Source organism: Schistocerca nitens, chromosome 6, assembly GCF_023898315.1.
Source record: "Schistocerca nitens isolate TAMUIC-IGC-003100 chromosome 6, iqSchNite1.1, whole genome shotgun sequence".
Taxonomy (NCBI): Eukaryota; Metazoa; Arthropoda; class Insecta; order Orthoptera; family Acrididae; genus Schistocerca; species Schistocerca nitens.
The window spans coordinates 451,706,873-451,724,566 of NC_064619.1; positions in this window are offsets into that span (position 1 = coordinate 451,706,873).

Sequence of the window (17,694 nt, forward strand, 5' to 3'; positions counted from 1 at the left end):
ACATTTAAGTGCTTGGCAGAGGGTTCATCGAACCACAATCATACTATCTCTCTACCATTCCACTCCCGAACAGCGCGCGGGAAAAACGAACACCTAAACCTTTCTGTTCGAGCTCTAATTTTATTTTGATGATCATTCCTACCTATGTAGGTTGGGCTCTACAAAATATTTTCGCATTCGGAAGAGAAAGTTGGTGACTGAAATTTTGTAAATAGATCTCGCCGCGACGAAAAACGTCTTTGCTTTAATGACTTCCATCCCAACTCGCGTATCATATCTGCCACACTCTCTCCCCTATTACGTGATAATACAAAACGAGCTGCACTTTTTTGCACCCTTTCGATGTCCTCGGTCAATCCCACCTGGTGCAGTGGTGAAGAATAATCGATTGCATGCCTACAATAGCGTGTAAGTGTAACATTGTTCTCTAATTGAACGAAAAATGTGGTACACAGAGAAGAATTTATTTTCAGAGGAGATGGTAATCGTTTTTTGATAGCTCAGTTTTAAACCATGCGATTGGTCAGCCAGTATACGACTATGAATTCTTCGAATATCGTACCTTTTGTGACGGTCACAGCAATGTGCCCCGGAAAATGCACTGTTCAATCACATTAATGTGGTGAACCCTATATTCGACGTCATGCAGTACCCGCTCAGCGACGGCTCGTAGCAGCACTATTAGTGTAGGGTTTGCAAAGCGTGCCGGCAGGAGGGGGCGGGGGATGTGGTTAAAAAAAATGGTTCAAATGGCTCTGAGCACTATCGGACTTAACATCTGAGGTCATCAGTTCCCTAGACTTAGAACTACTTAAAACTAACTAACCTAAGGACATCACACATTTCCACGCCCGAGGCAGGATTCGAACCTGCGACCTCAACAGCAGCGTGGTTCCGGACTGAAGCGCCTAGAACCGCTCGGCCACACTGGCCGGCGGGGGATGCGGGGAACAGCGCAATGGTTGTCGTAACGCGGAAAGAGATCGATTTATATGAATTGCAAAAGGGCAGATCATTAGCTTTCGGTCCATGAGTGGGAGCATATCCGAAACGCCTAAGTTTGTGAACTGTTCATCCGCCGTCGTAGTTGAAGTATACCGCGGATGGAAAAATGGCGCTATCCAAAAGCAGTGTCAAGGCAACTGTAGTGCACCACGAGCCTAGACGACTGGGGTGAACGACGGCTGCGGAAATGTGTATGGGCAAATAGACCTGCAACTGTTGAACAAATGACGGTCCAGATGAACCAAGGGGATGCCGACAATGTCTCCTCGACCACCAATCAGCAAACGTTGCTGCGTATGGGCCTCCGCAGCGAGCACCTGATTCATGCACCCATGCTGAACATTGTTCACCGGCGACGAAGGCTGGAATTTGCACGCCAGTACCGCAAATTGACATTCGCTGAGTATTGACAGGTGACCTTCCCAGATGAATCACGTTTTATGCTTCAGATGGCCATTGGCGTCTACGGCGTGAAACGTCTGAAACACCTTGCAGTCAGGAGGGAGTGTTATGGTCTGGGGAATGTTTTCGTGCCATTCTCTGGGTGATCTCATCATTCTGGAAGGCACAATGGATGAACACAACTTTGCCTCTATTTTTGGGGACACCCTTACATGCAGTTAGTTTCCTCGGTACGATGACATCTACCAGCAGGACAATGGAACGAGTCACACAGCACGCAGTGTACGTGCGTGGCTCGAAGAGCAACACGACGAGTTTACTAAACACCCAGGATTAAAACCCAATCGAGAATCTGCGGGACCACCTCGATCGGGCTGTTTGCGCCATGGATCTTCACTCTAGATACTGGAGCAACTGGCTACGGCACTGGAGGTGGCATGGCTCCCGTCTCTGTCAGTACTTTCCAGAACCTCACTGACTCTCTTCCTGCACGTCTCGCCCTGCAAACGGTGGTTACTGGTGTGGTATCGATAGCTACGATGCCAAGGCGTAGGTGCAAGTTCATGGGGTGGCACTACGGCACCGACACCTACGACAGCGCCATCTAGCAGGCGCTGTTCAACTCCACGAGCGCCGCTGCAGATTCTGCCCATTTGATCAAGAGCAGACGGCCGGGACATTTCGTTTCAGCTTCGCTTCATATAGAGACTTTGCACTACTGTAGGCGGCCCGGTGGTCCCGGTCGCCTACGGTGGACTGGATGGCCGAGCGGTGACCTCTCCAGTTGTCAGGACGCTAGGAAATGACTGTGGACGCGTCAGAAACGCCAAAGAAACATGAATAATTCATAACACCTTTATTCCTGCCGTGTACAATGTGGCTTGGTGATATCCACGACCTTCCCCGAGTCCTCGCTGACTCGTAGCGATGACACCAGCTCCGGGCCACACAGTCTTACTAGCGCAGCGCCGCGTGCTGTGAAGTAGCGAAGGAATGTCCTTACATCGGCCGCGCGTGGCTGGCGGTGCTCGGCTGGCTGGCCAGCTCGACGCGTACAGCAAGCTGCTGAGCGTGGAGGCTCTGGGTTGGAGTCCCGACGCTGTCGGCACGAGAGGCGTTCTCGTAGTGCGGAGTGTACTCTATCCCACCCCGTCTTTCTCCCTGCTCCTCCTGGTGGGTCGTCCGCGGTGGACGGGCGGAACGGGCTGCAGTCCCCCAGTGTCGTCGGCTCACCCGGTTGTGACGGCGGATGGCCAGGGCCTAGGCCCCGCACAATCTCAATGACGGCTCACTGATGGGGTCAGCATTGGCGGCGAGCGAGTCTGCCGCGATGTCTGCTAATCCTGGGTTGATGATTGACAGTGGCAGCAGAGAGGACCAGAGCTGGTACTGTCCCCTCACGTCTGCTGCTGGATGGGCCTCCCTTACTGCAACATCTCCTTAATAAAGATTAACATGTCGATCACCGAGCTGAGCGCTACGCAGCGACCCAGTACACATCAAACTGCAAGTCTAACTGCGAGTGCCTTGTTGCTATCAAAGCTGGCGTATTTAAAGGAAGCACGAGCGACGTCCTGACGTTATGCTCGTTTGTAATGAACGCATTCGTTCCACTTATACTGCTGATTCATCTGTCGTACTCGCCCCTTAGGTATTCTTGCGACAAAGTTGCGTGTTGTTATGGCAGACTTATGCGAAGTTGTGAAATGCAGTACAGCTGACGCTATACCTCTGTCTTGCACTCTACGAAAGTCTCCGTCTAACACAAACCTGCGTGCTAAGCAATTCTCTCTCGCCTGTTGTGTGTAACCAGGCCATTGCCCCTGCGTGACGACACATTCCGATATATGTGCAACCCTCCTACCTCTTGGCTAACGTATTGCCTCTGGCTCTCGGCATAGGCAACGAAACTTTGACAATATTCCACGTTTCCAAGTCTTTACTATTCCGCGACACTACACTACTTACGACGGGTCTAAGGATTCGCATCTAAGTGCTCGTCTGTACAAAGTTATGTATGCCTCTGTATATATTCATGCACCAGTAAAGCACTGTTACTTACTTGCAGTACCGACATGTTTTACCTCACCTGCTCCTACTCCCTTCCTTCATTCGGCCAACCTTTCAGTTTTCAGAAGCAGACCCACGCGCCGCCTTCAAGGCGGGATACAAAAACTGAGGCTTTTGACAGGCACTACAATAGTGTGACTGCACAGTGTATACCCGAAAAGCAGCAACGGATCCTGTGATTTCCACATAATCTGAGAATTGCATATTCAGAACTAACTTGCATTTATATCTGTTCAGAATGCAAGTATAACCAAAATTACTATTTAACGGTAGATGTGAAAGAGTATTTCTGGACGGGCTGTAAATCTAACGTTTTATTCAGCGATGTTTGATCATAAAACATTTCCTCGGAACTCTCCAGATACCGTGGGTAGCTACCACTTCGGAGCAAAAGGAAGCTCAGAACCACACACGTTTTCTTATCAAGTATAGTCAGGAGAAAATGAGTCTCTATGCCACAATATAAAACAAATGAAACGCGCTCATTACATAAGAATTATTTGTAATGACCTGTTAGGACCCGGCAATTCTTTTGGCCTTGAAACTTGCTGTCAGCCGGTGTGGCTGAGCGGTTCTAGGCGCTTCAGTCCGCTACGGTCGCAGGTTCGAATCCTGCCTCGGGCATGGATGTGTGTGATGTCCTTAGGTTAGTTAGGTTTAAGTAGTTCTAAGTTCTAGGGGACTGACAACCTCAGAAGTTAAGTCCCATAGTGCTCAGAGCCATTTCAACCATTTTGAACAATTTGGCGTGGTAGGCCGGTACTTTTTTGAGAAGGAAGGAGTGACCGTGACAGTGAACATTCTGCAACGCTGAATGGAGGAGATTGTTGAAGGACTGGGGGGCTTGTGGTTCCAACAGGATGGAGCTACTGCTCACACAGCTCGGATTTCATTTGATGTTTTGAGAGAAGTTTTTCCGGGACGCCTCGTCTCTTTGAGGGGTGATGTCGGGTGGTCTGCACGGTCACCAGATTTGGGCATTTGTGACTACTTTCTTTATGGATATTTGAAGGAAAAGGTTTTCAAAAGCCGCCCTCACACCCTACCAGAGTTAAAACAGCGGATTATTGACGAAGTGAATCCAATATCCCGCGATATGTGTGCAAGAGCTGCTCGAAACTTTAGGCATCGACTACAATAATGTATTGATGCTAACGGCCGCCATCTTGAGGACATTATTTTCAAAACTAAATGAATGTAAAATGGTATATTGTACTAATTTAGAAAATAAAATCATTTCTTCTCTATACATTCAAATTTACTTTTTATTGCTCCGTAAAACTGCTTAGTCGGTTCTGCCGCACCCTGTATTATCTTGACAGTGCAGCACACTTTTAATTAAGTTAGTAAACTAGTGCGTCGACTTGGTGGCAATTTGCCGGTACAGTGAAACCGCATTTTACGCATCTTCTTAGTCTCTGGAACACTCAAAACCAACATTTCAGAAATTTTGATAGACGTTTTAGTACAGTATGGTACAACACACCATTTGTAAGCCATTTTCCGAAACGTAAACTCCAAAACAAGACATCACTGTGAATTAACATTACGACAGTAGAGGCAGCGAGCTAGCCAGTGACGTCACAGGCATCACCTGATTCGAATGGAGCGTTTTAGCGGACTGTCAAATTATGTGAATTTCATTTCTGTTTTTATAAAACAATAATGAAATGCAAGAGGAAAAAACACATGTTCAGAGCATAAAATAACATAATCGATCGTTTAAGATAATTTCCAGAAAACAGTCAAATAGCCTATTAAAATGCAGCTACTCACAAACGTCCAGTGTGGGCTGTAATTCTCTTATAGCAGCGAAACTTCGTAGATATTCTAATGCGTTAATACGGAACCGAATTACGCTGAAAAAAAGTTAGTTCCAATTGCGGCCACAAGGTGCAAATCTGGCGTTGCGTATAGAAGAGAGACGTATAGATATGTTTCCATATGCAAAGGATTAGGAACGAGACGTGGGAAGAGGTCAAACCCATTGGGTAACCATGATGTTGCTTTTATTGTTAACTGCCGTTTACACATTTTGTTAAATATGAACACCAGGGACGTCGACGAGATGATGTACCTGGTGGCCAAAATTTGAACTATTTTTCCCCAACAAAGATCGGTTCCTCATTAACTCATTAGTACATCTGCTAAGTTTCGGTACCATGCGATCAACACTGGATCTGGTTGAGTAGCTGTACTTTATAACCACCCGATATACACTCCTGGAAATTGAAATAAGAACACCGTGAATTCATTGTCCCAGGAAGGGGAAACTTTATTGACACATTCCTGGGGTCAGATACATCACATGATCACACTGACAGAACCACAGGCACATACACACAGGCAACAGAGCATGCACAATGTCGGCACTAGTACAGTGTATATCCACCTTTCGCAGCAATGCAGGCTGCTATTCTCCCATGGAGACGATCGTAGAGATGCTGGATGTAGTCCTGTGGAACGGCTTGCCATGCCATTTCCACCTGGCGCCTCAGTTGGACCAGCGTTCGTGCTGGGCGTGCAGACCGCGTGAGACGACGCTTCATCCAGTCCCAAACATGCTCAATGGGGGACAGATCCGGAGATCTTGCTGGCCAGGGTAGTTGACTTACACCTTCTAGAGCACGTTGGGTGGCACGGGATACATGCGGACGTGCATTGTCCTGTTGGAACAGCAAGTTCCCTTGCCGGTCTAGGAATGGTAGAACGATGGGTTCGATGAAGGTTTGGATGTACCGTGCACTATTCAGTGTCCCCTCAACGATCACCAGTGGTGTACGGCCAGTGTAGGAGATCGCTCCCCACACCATGATGCCGGGTGTTGGCCCTGTGTGCCTCGGTCGTATGCAGTCCTGATTGTGGCGCTCACCTGTACGGCGCCAAACACGCATACGACCATCATTGGCACCAAGGCAGAAGCGACTCTCATCGCTGAAGACGACACGTCTCCATTCGTCCCTCCATTCACGCCTGTCGCGACACCACTGGAGGCGGGCTGCACGATGTTGGGGCGTGAGCGGAAGACGGCCTAACGGTGTGCGGGACCGTAGCCCGGCTTCATGGAGACGGTTGCGAATGGTCCTCGCCGATACCCCAGGAGCAACAGTGTCCCTAATTTGCTGGGAAGTGGCGGTGCGGTCCCCTACGGCACTGCGTAGGATCCTACGGTCTTGGCGTGCATCCGTGCGTCGCTGCGGTCCGGTCCCAGGTCGACGGGCACGTGCACCTTCCGCCGACCACTGGCGACAACATCGATGTACTGTGGAGACCTCACGCCCCACGTGTTGAGCAATTCGGCGGTACGTCCACCCGGCCTCCCGCATGCCCACTATACGCCCTCGCTCAGAGTCCGTCAACTGCACATACGGTTCACGTCCACGCTGTCGCGGCATGCTACCAGTGTTAAAGACTGCGATGGAGCTCCGTATGCCACGGCAAACTGGCTGACACTGACGGCGGCGGTGCACAAATGCTGCGCAGCTAGCGCCATTCGACGGCCAACACCGCGGTTCCTGGTGTGTCCGCTGTGCCGTGCGTGTGATCATTGCTTGTACAGCCCTCTCGCAGTGTCCGGAGCAAGTATGGTGGGTCTGACACACCGGTGTCAATGTGTTCTTTTTTCCATTTCCAGGAGTGTATAAGGCGGAGCAGAGACGAATGGGGAATCATTCTAGCTACGTTGTAGGGGAAATTGTACTGATTTATCAACTGTGACATAGGGCAGATTGTTATCAACCAGGCCAAAAGGAATTTTTAATGCTCATAAATCTTCCACTTGACAATATTAACAATTATATGCACAATTACAAATACGAGTATAAAGAATTTTTTTTCGTGGTTTGGAGTTAAATATAGAGGACACACCCATGTAGTGCCTCTAGTGGGAGGATGTCACCAACATACGTGCATACTCCTTGCGTTTTACACTCATGCTCATACATTAAGGATAATTGCAGAATGTGGCGCCACACAACGTGGCACTACACAAAACTCGCACTAATAGCATAGGCACATAGGGAACATACACGGCACAGTTCTGTAAGCCCATAGTATTGGTGATAAGTTGGGAAAACCGTCAGCAAACACATGCGCTACAAAACGACACTGTTTCCTACGCATGCACCCCGACATCAATATGGGGTATGATCACCATGCACATGTACACAGGCCGCACAACGGGTTGGCATACTCTTGATCAGGTGGTCGAGCAACTGCTGGGGTACAGCCTCCCATTCTTGCACCAGTGCCTGTCGGAGCTCCTGAAGTGTCGTAGGGGTTTTAAAACGTGCAGTTCTTCTGTCAAAGACATGCAGGGTGTACGTGCACCAATCATAATCCCACCCTACACTATCAAACCACGACCTCCATACAGGTCAGTTTCAAGGACATTAAGGGGTTGGTGTCTGGTTCCTGGTTCACGCCGGATGAAAACCCGGAGAGAATCACTGTTCAGACTATACCTGGACTCGTTCGTGAACACAACCTGGGACCACTGTTCCAATGACAATGTACTGTGTTCTTAACACTAGGCTTTACGGGCTCTCCTGTGACCCAGCGTCAGTGGAATGCACCTTGCAGGTCTCCGGGCGAATAAACCATGTCTGTTCAGTCGTCTGTAGACTGTGTGTCTGGAGGCAACTGTTCCAGTGGCTGCGGTAAGGTCCCGAGCAAGGCCACCTGCAGTACTCCGTGGCCGTCTGCGGGCACTGATGGTGAGCTGTCGGTCTCCTTGTGGTGTTGTTTTACACTGTGGACGTCCCGTACTGTAGCGCCTGGACACGTTTCATTTCTGCTGGAATCGCTGCCATAATCTTGAGAGCACATTTAGTGGCACACGGAGGGCCCGTGCTACGACCTGCTGTGTTTGACCAGCCTCCAGTCGCCATAGTATTCTACCCCTCATAACGTCATCAATATGTGTTCTTTGAGCCATTTTCACGACAAAGTCACTATTAGCACGTCTTAAAACGTGTGCACACTTACTCGCTGCACCGTACTCTGACATGCACCAATACACCTCTTCGTATGTAGATTGCTGCCAGCGCCACCGTGCGACGACCGCGGGTCAAATGCACCGCATGGTCATACCCCGAGGTGATTTCAACACGCAAACCGCCCACCAGAGCGTTGTTTCACCAGGTATCAGCATTATCCTTAATTTATGAATATGAGTGTAGTTAGTAAAACAACGCGCTTATATACTATACATACAGCGTAAGCTGATCCACGGGTATGAGCCATACTTTATTTTATGTTTACTTTAATGTATGCTTTGTCCAGTGGACGAGATACGATTTTTACATTCCATGTTTATAATTTGGTTTTTATGTTTTCCATTATACTTTTTTAGCACCCGGTCATAAGAAAAAAAAAGTGATTTCAATAGAAAATAAATTATGATTATTTTCAAACGCAAAAGTTTTGAAATTATAGTCCTTGTTCGACCATCTCCAGAGCTCTTCATCAGTAGTGGGCGTAAAGTTCACTGGGTGCAGTGTACAGGACACTGGTCGGCGCAGTCTCACTACACGTTTGGCAACGCGAACTATGTTCCTAGCCACGGAATATCACTGCCCAAGTTATAAAACTGCCAGAGACACCGCGTCATTAGTTTCTCGTTCTTTTGCAGTTGCTCATTCCTTTTTTTCAGTGTGAACATTGGCGTAGCAGTCTGCCGCCACGCTACATAATAGCATGCTCTGACCTTCGTCACCTTGGAGTCAAACTTGCAATTAAGTCAGTCGCGAGGCAGAGAATATGGCGTCGACTGACGTTAGAGTTGAGGTCACGCATATCCGCAGTCGACATTACGAGCTGCCGGACCCATACCTGCCATAGCTAAGCTGGCAAGTGCTACTGCACGGCACAATAACTTCTCATCCGAACTTCATCCACGCATTTCCTGTTCGGGCACATATTAAGTTCCTTGGCGTCTACTTCGACAGCAAACTCACGTGGACGTGACATGTTGCGTACCTCATCGACAAGATGGAGAACATTTTGAATATTAGTTTACTGTTGCCCGAGTATGGTGGGGAGTGGAACCGATTGTGCTCTTGACGACTATATGAGGTTTTGATCCGTTCTGTCTTAGATTATTCCAGCATTGTCTACGGCACTGCAACGCAATCAACTTTGCGCAAACTCGATGTCATCCATTATAGAGTGATTAGTTTTGTCCTCGGATCCATGAAATCGAGGTCCACCAACGCCCTGCTAGTGAAAGCATTCGTCATGCCGTTGTCTATAAGCCTGCAGTTGCCTGATATTTTTCTCCTCAGTCGATCTTCGATATCTGATTGTGCCTCTCTTAAGGGGACCACACCGTGGTTCATGTGGAAAAAAATCGATTTTCGGTTTTCATCATATTTCGATAGGTTAATTACTCTGAAAAGGATTTTGCTGAAAATTTTTTTTTCGAGCAATTAAAGAGCATTTTCCTACCACGTGTGTTTATGTGCCACGCCCACTTTTTTGTCACCCACTTTTCTGCATATATTTTAGATCTTTATATCCCCTACATTGCACGTTAGGGATTTCTTTTACTCCCGAGTGTGTTGGCTATCCTTGGAATGCAACGGTCGGAATTCTTTGGTTTCCGCTGTTTGTAAACAACACGCTTTCAAACACGCGGTTAGTTTTTTGAAGTGTGACTGCGAGTAGTTGTTATAGAAAACTTGCAGGTATACTATGGGCAGGCAATTAGGAGAAATAAAGAAAATCTGGAGGCAATGAAGAGAGATGTTTGGGCCATATTCTTCCATAAGTCCTCTACTGATGATAAGCCATGTCATGGATTGTGTCCATCAGGAGAAAATTCGTGGTGCAAATACAGTAGGGCTCAGGCAACTGGAGAATCTTATTCTCACCAGAATTCTCTTCCTGCTGTTGTTACTACAACAATTAAACCGATTTGCAGAGACTTGGCTCATCCTGACCTTCTAAGGAAATATCTGCTTGGGCAGACACAGAACCCAAATGCATGTTTCGACAGCATAATTTGGAACCGCCTTCCTAAATCTGTATTTGTGGGCGTGCATAGAATGAAACTAGGCGTTCATGATGCTGTTATTACATTCAGTTGTGGTAATATTGGAAAGTGTTGGGTATTGAAGAACTGGGAACTAATCCTAGTGAAAATATGATCACTGGGCTGCTACATTGCGATATAATTAAGATAGCCGATGCAGACAGGTCTGCATCTAATGTGGCCAAGAAAGCAAGACAAACGTCCAGAATGGTGAAAAAGAAGCTGGAAGACCTGCTAGAGGCCAAAGAAGGCCATCATATGCTGCAGGACAGTTTTAATTAACTATAAGTAACAAATTTCTAAAGTTTTTTCTTTAAAGTCAATTTCCCGCAAACTAAAATTTTCAGAACATATGCCCCATTATATCAGAAATTATCATAGATAAATGAATGAAATTTTCAGAGACTCTGCATAAAATAAAAAATCTCTGCATAACATAAAAAGTTTTTTCAGAAATAGGCCAAATATTTGCCTAAATGAACATGGGTTAGATAGGCAGGGTGTGGTCCCCTTAAAGCGGTGGTTCGATTCTGGAGACTGATATAGGTACTTCATGGACGACGAATTAAACTCCTGTACTCCTTCGCAGCTACGAGAAATGGCGCCACCTCTTTACACTCGTTCTACACGGCACAAAACTTCCCTCTTTTCGTTTTTCGTTTAGCCTATTCTTCACCCAGCCCCAATGGCATACCTGCCGTCCGATTTTCGAACGAACATCACTCACGACCTGGGGCATTTTCTCAGCATGGCCACAATATGCTCTCATCTATACGGACGGTTCTAAATATCAGGCGGGTGTGGGACACGCCTTCTTTTACCCTTCTAGTGTCGCCTACCATATGTTTGCGCTTCCACCAGAATCCTCTATCTACACGGCAGAGCTATTGGCCACCAGGGAAGCTATTCATTATGGTACCCGGACATTCAAGTTCGTCCTGATACTTAAGACGCTTGAGGTGTGCTGAAAAAATTACAACATCACGTACTTGATAAATAGACCAACAGGTATGTTCTGGACGTCTTGGCGGCCGTAAGAGACGCGCAGATCTTGGGCTTTGCCGTTCAATTACTCTAGATTAAACGACATCATGGCATCCTTCATAATGAAACTGTTGACCGCCTTGCCGAGAGGAGTATTGCAGAAGACCACTTACACCGAACGCCGATCCCTTGTATGGATCTCACATCGACGATACGGAAGGCTGCTTATCACGCTTGGAACGGTGACTGTCTGTCTCTCAGCACTTTAAGGATACAGAGTACTTTGGAAAAATCGAATTTTTTATGACTTTATTAAATTCTTTATTAACTATTAAATTCTTAAATTAAAGTCTTTCCTGACTACATTGATATATAAATTATAGGGTCTCAAATGAAAAATGACCTATATATACCAAATTTTAAAGTTACGGTCATGTATGCCGCCTTTATTCCTGTTATAGAAACCAGTATTATTTCGAAAAGAACTGTGAACTTTCTGTTTCCAGCGATTATACGTATGATACATGGTATATGTTGGTAGCAGTGCAGGTTTCTAGTGTCTGTAAATGATTCTTTGCTAGTGTTTCCTTTTGTTTCGCTGAAGCAGTTTGTTCGTGTTACTGAATGTTTGTTGCCCAGGTGCTACTTATATTTGTGTAAGTACATATCCTTTAGTGTGCAATAAATACGAACTATGCCACGCATCAAGAAGTTCAATAAAAGGGAATTCCGTGGTAACTAGTTCACAAACAAAGCAAGTCATACTGTTGAAAGTAACCTACGTATCAGTTCTTCAGGGAAGAAACTCCAATACGGCAGGCCTCCTGATGACTCACATTTTTGTGTTAAAAATGACGGTGTTTGTAGTGGATTTGTTGTTGTTGATTTGGGCATATTATCTTCTTTGATAAAGGAAGTGGCAAAATGCAAACAATGTGATGGTGTAGGCTGTCTGGAAATAACTGAACAACAAAGTAGCAGGAAGGGTTTGGTGTCAAAATTAGTTGTTCTGTGTAGATGCTGCAATAAATCTACCTCGAAAATGACTTCCAAGATTGTGCATATGATATGAATTTGAAGTTAGTGTATGCAATGCGTGCAAGAGGAAAAGGAAAAAAAGGCTGCTCAAACGTTTTTTGTTCTGAAGGACCTTACTCCTCCTTCCAGTAGGATCAGCAAGTACATTAAAATACTTTTAGGTGCCTTGACGGTTGTGTCTAAAGCATCTACGAAACGTGCAGTAGAAGAAACTGTAAATATTAGTGAAACCAGGGGCATCATTCCTTGCATGGTGTTCTAAGTGCTGCCTCTCTGGAGTATGGAAAAGTTGTTGATTTTGAGTGCTTGTCTAAGTACTGCCACACTTGCCATGGTAACACTGAAGGACATACTGAACATCGGTGTTCTAAGAATTATGATGGTTACAGTAGAGGTATGGAGAGTGATGGAGCTCTAAAAATATTTCAGAGGTCGGTGACCGTTTACAACGTCACATATACGAAATTCCTAGGCGATGGGGACTCTGAAGCTTTCAATAAAATTAATGAGTTCAATGTTTATGGTGATACCTTGGTAACAAAACTGGAGAGTTGTGGACATGTGCAAAAGAGGATGGGTGCCAGATTGAGGAAGGTACGAAGAGAAATGAAAGGAAAGTTGCTACCCGATGGAAAATCTCTGCCTGGCCGAGGTAGATTGACAGAAACTGAAATAGACCTTCTACAGAGTTATTGTGAACTGGCCATTAGACGAACTGCACCTCTGAATAATGTTACAGCAATGAGAAAAGCTGTATGGACCACCTACTTCCATAAGTTATCCACAGATGACCACCCTGTTCACAGACTTTGCCCTAAAGGAGCAGTTTCTTCGTGTGGTTACCCAAAAGCAAAACAAAATGGTCAAATATACCATCATAAGCTATCTCTTCCTGAGCCTGTTATGAATGAAATAAAAACAATTTTTAGAGACCTGAGTGACCCTGTTTTGCTTAGTAAAAGTCTTCATGGGGGCACTCAGAATACAAATTAAAGTATCAACCATTGCATATGGAAGAGATTACCCAAAAATGTTTGTGTTGGACTAAATGCATTAAAAGTTGGTATAATAGATGCAGCGATATGTTTCAGTGATGGAGTGATAGGAAGGTTGGAAGTCCAGAGAAATTTAGGCATAAAATGTGGCTCTAATATGGAAGATCAATAGCTTGCGTGTGACAGACAACAGGTGCATGAAGCTGAAAGTTTCGCTCTTCAAGTTACCAAAGAAGCGAAGAGCTAAAAGGACGACAATAGGAAGCTTGAAGAAATGCTGCAGGATGAAGACTATGCTTCAGGCATGTTCTGAGGCACAGTTTAATTGGACTCATATCTTCATTCGAAATTTCTCGCAAGTTGTATTTTTCAGAATTCAAGTATAAATATTTCCTAAAGTTTATAAAGCATTGCTCTAATTTTTTTTGTAACTTGCAATAGTCCATACTTATGTACTAGACCTAAGCTTTATCGTAGAATCAACTAAATTATAGAAAAAATAACATTTTTACCACGAAAAAAATTATAAAAAATTAAATGTAAGATATGATATGTTTTAACCTTTTAACATACATAATAGGGAGAATTAAATAGGTCTAGCACCTCAGCTATCATGTCATGCATATCTAGTAAAAAGTTGGTCGCCTTCAGATGTATAACATTGGATTAAATGGTACCTCAATTTGAGGAACCATTTTGGAAAAAAATTGCATCAATTTCTTTTTAATTTCTTTTAATAACCCTAAGCAGATTCAAAAATATTTAAAATACTTCTAATTTGGATAGAAAGTGTTCTGTATTACCTGATATCAACAAAAAATCTGTAAAACATATACTTTATAAACAGTGCTTGAAAGAAATAGGTGTTGATTTTTACATAATACTGAGCCGGTAAAGTACCCTGTATCCTTAAGAGCGGTCAACTGGCGGCCATACAACCGAACATCTCTCCTCGACCATGGATAGCTTCGGTGCAGCTTGTCGGCGTCATGTGACTTCTATCATTCGTGTGAGGCTGGGACCCGGATGTTACACCGCGCACGTATATCGTTTGAAGATCAAGTATGGACACTGCGCATAAGGACACAACGGCAGTAGCGGATCTTAGCCACATCGTCCTGGCATGTTCCAATTACACGACTGCAAGGTCAGACATGTACAAGAAATTGGTTGCGAGAGGTTACCTCCTCCCCACCAGTGTTCCTGTTTTACTCCACCGTTTTCATAAATATATCTTGCTCACAGACTATTGGAAAACCACCGGCATCCAAATTTATGAGTTGCCGAGGTCTTCATTTTGACATGGCATCAGCCCGGTTCGTAATCGGGTGCGTAATTTTGTGTCTTAATTTGCGTACAGACCTCTACCTGCACATTAAATTTTCGTTATTTCTCTCTTGTGCATTTTATGTCACTGTTCTACGGGCACTATTGTACATACAGTAGGTTGTATTGTAAACGTCATTCTGGATATTTCTTTTATTTTAAGTACGTCTGTCTGTATTATCACATTGTTGTGTAATGTTATTTGCAATTTTGTTCTTCAGCTATTGTTGTACTTATTGGATGATGTACGGTGTTTGCCCTTTCATGTTTTGTCTTTTGAAAAATGGTTCAAATGGCTCTGAGCACTATGGGACTTAACATCTGAGGTCATCAGTCCCCTAGAACTTAGAACTACTTAAACCTAACTAACCTAAGGACATCACACACATCCATGCCCGAGGCAGGATTCGAACCTGCGACCGTAGCGGTCGCGCGGTTCCAGACTGAAGCGCCTAGAACCGCTCGGCCACTCCGGCCGGCGTGATTTTGTGCTATTTTGTTTTTTGCGATTATGTTTTTTTGGTACTTTACAATCGTTGTTGGTTGTATGTTCCTTGTAATAAAAAGCCAAAATAAGAAAATAAAAAAATAGCGCTATTGCCCATGCCGATCCTTTACAACGAATCTCTAGAATTCTGATGACTCTTTAGCAATTGCTGTAACCTATCTGTGTGCTTTTCCCCCGAGCGCATTTTCTTTGTCTCTTACAGAAGTATGTTAATATTTTGTCTGCGTTCGGCTGGTCGTACCATTTCAAACATGCTACGGTCTGGAGTATGCGAATTTCTCTATCTTTTTAACATTTTTTTTCAGTTTTAGTATATTCACGTGTGCAAGAGGGCTGCTTTCACCGACAGTCTGGCAATGTAGATTGGTGGCTCCCACTATGGAAAGGCTGCCTCAACTTTTTCATTTCTGTTGAAGAATGTAGTCAGAATTCTGTTAACATTCACCTAACTGTTTCTTGCCTTTAACCGTCCCACTCGCTCCAGTACGTCCATGCGGCAGAAACACCTGCAGTACGACGAGAAATACGACGCCTCATTGATCAAGGTGACAGGAAATTCCTTGTGTGAGAGTAGGGAAGGAAGCTACAGTTAGTGAACAAGGCAAAGTCTGTAATATTCTGCCAGTTGGATTTCGCCAATTCCTTCATCAGATAGAATTTTGTAAATTCAACCAACTTCATTGAACTCACATTTCTGAGAAAAACCCCGATACAGACTTCTGTAACATTTTGGGCTAGCCTGAGAGTGTGTGCGGATTCGAAACTTCTTGTCAGAGTAATACCTGCAGTATCGTTTCTTCCGAGAGTGCTAGTCCTTCAAGGTATGAAGGAGAACTTCTATGTCGGCTGTTGTAACCGAGCGGTTCTAGGCGCTTCAGTCCGGAACTGCGCTGCTGCTGCGGTCGCAGGTTCGAATCCTGCCTCGAGCATGGGTGTGTGCGATGTCCTTATGTTAGTTAGGTTTAAGTAGTTCTAAGTTTAGGGGACTGATGACCTCAGATGTTAAGTCTCATAGTGCTTAGAGCCATTTGAAACATTTTTAGAACTTCTACGAAGCTTGTATGGTACTCTACTAAAGAGACTTCTCACACTACGCATGTTCGTCCTCTGCTAAAATTTTGATGTGCTGTATGGGATCCTTACCAGATAGGATTGACGGATGACATGGAAAATGTTCAAAGAAGGACAGATCGTTTTGTATTATCGCAAAATTGGGGTGAGTGTCATGGATATGATAAGCGAGTTGGCGTGGCAACCATTAAAGCAAAGGCGTTATTCGTTTCCACGAAATTTCATCACCAACTTTCTCCTCTGAATGCGAAAATATTTTTTCTCCAACCTACATAGGGGGAATTGATCATCATAACAAAATAAGAGAAATCAGAGATCGTACAGAAAGAGTGAAGCGTTCATTTTTCCTTCGCGCTCTTAGAGAGTGGAACGGTATAGAAACAGTACGAAGGTGGTCCGAAGAACGCTCTGTCCTCACTCTTAAGTGTGAATTACAGAGTAGCCAAGTGGATGTAGAGGTAGTAGCGTAAGTAAAACAGTCAGATCGGGTCTTGGGTCGTGCCTGAATAGCTTCAACGCTTTCAGCTCGAGACGACGGCTGGAAACTAAGATAGCTCATAAGGCAAAAGCTCTCTATATTTGCTGCGTTTGCAAGCAGTGGTGAGCAACATCATACAGTTTCGTCTCCCATTTACTTAACGAGACCGCTCCGGCTAACATCATTCCACCGAGCAAATGTCGGACACATCCCAGCACTCAACGAAATGTAGTACTTAACGAAATGAAAGTGTTCGAACAAAGATAGAAACACAAGGAATGGTCAGCCGTTTGGAAAACGTGCGCAGTCCGTATCTGTTATCTCAAGTAAGGGCACAATGGTACCTCGGACCGAACAGGAAACTCACAATAAATTCTGAACTCCTTGCAGCGCACCTAACAGGCTCGCCCAGGTGCACCACATATGGTCTGTATAGCAAATTCGAGGGAGTTGTGTGTGTGTGTGTGTGTGTGTGTGTTGGGGCTTATGGGCGCTCAACGACGAGGGCATCAGCGCCCTGACACGCATTAAAGGGAACGAATGTGGAGAGACCTAATAAAACTGAAACACACACGCAAAGAAAGCAGGAAAAGAAGGAAAATGCGACATAAGAAAGTAGAACGTAAGCAAAGGAAAAACGTAGCAACAAGAATGCCACAGTAAATTGTCATTGGCTGGCCACTTACATAAAATATGGGCGAGCTTGCCATTCAGTGAGCAAATTAAGATCCTCTCCCTAAAATCTTTGTAAAAACATTTGACACGGCACAGAACTTTAAAACTT